We start from the raw sequence: 931 nt of genomic DNA, 5'->3' as shown, positions 1-931 counted from the left end.
AAAAAAAAAAAAAAAAAAAAAAAAAATCAGAAATTCAGATAAAGATTTATGTACCATTAATAAGATGTTACAAATAATAAATATCCAACAATAGAACTATTATTAAATAATGCTCTAAAAATATAATGAAACCATCACATGTGATTGTAAATGCTTTCAATTACATAGGGAAATGCTTACAAAATAATATCAATCCCAAATGGCATAAAATTGTATATATAGCATACCTTCAATATTTAAGGATATATGCATAAAAAAGACTAAAAATAGGCTGGGCCTGGTGGCTCACACCTGCAGCCCCAGTACTTTGGGAAGCCGGGACTCCACCTGGGAGGCAGGTGGATCGCTTGAGTCCAGGAGTTCAAGACCAGCCTGGGTAACATGACAAAACCGTGTCTCCATAAAAAAATACAAAAAAATTAGCTAGGTGTGGTGTCACATGCATGTAGTCTCAGCTGCTCAGGAGGCTGAGGTGAGAGGCTGAAGTGAGAGGATCACTTGAGCCCGGGAGGCAGAGGCTGCAGTGAGCTGTGACTGTACCACTGCACTCCAGCCTGGGTGACACAGAGAAACCCAAAAGGAAAGGAGAGGGGAGGGGAAGGGAGGGGAAAGGAAAGGGAGGGGAAAGGGAAGGAAGGGGAAAGGGAAGGAAGGGGAAAGGGAAGGAAGGGGAAAGGGAAGGGAACGGAAGGGAGAGACAGAGAGAGAGGAAGAGAGGGAGAGAGGGAGGGAGGGAGGGAGGGAAAGAAAGAAAAGAAAAGACAGTATTAAGAGTGATTATACAGTGGTATTATGAGGGGATTATTACGTCCTCCTTCATACATTCCTGTACTCTCCAAAATTTCCACAATGACATAGTCTTATATTTTCAAAAAATAATTTTGGAAAAATATTCCTAATAAGAGAGAGAAATTCAAAAATACAATAATAC

The sequence above is a fragment of the Rhinopithecus bieti genome, unplaced genomic scaffold, assembly GCF_001698545.2.
Source record: "Rhinopithecus bieti isolate Rb0 unplaced genomic scaffold, ASM169854v2 scaffold_11401, whole genome shotgun sequence".
In the NCBI taxonomy this organism is placed as follows: domain Eukaryota; kingdom Metazoa; phylum Chordata; class Mammalia; order Primates; family Cercopithecidae; genus Rhinopithecus; species Rhinopithecus bieti.
Note: the sequence above shows the minus strand (reverse complement) of the source record.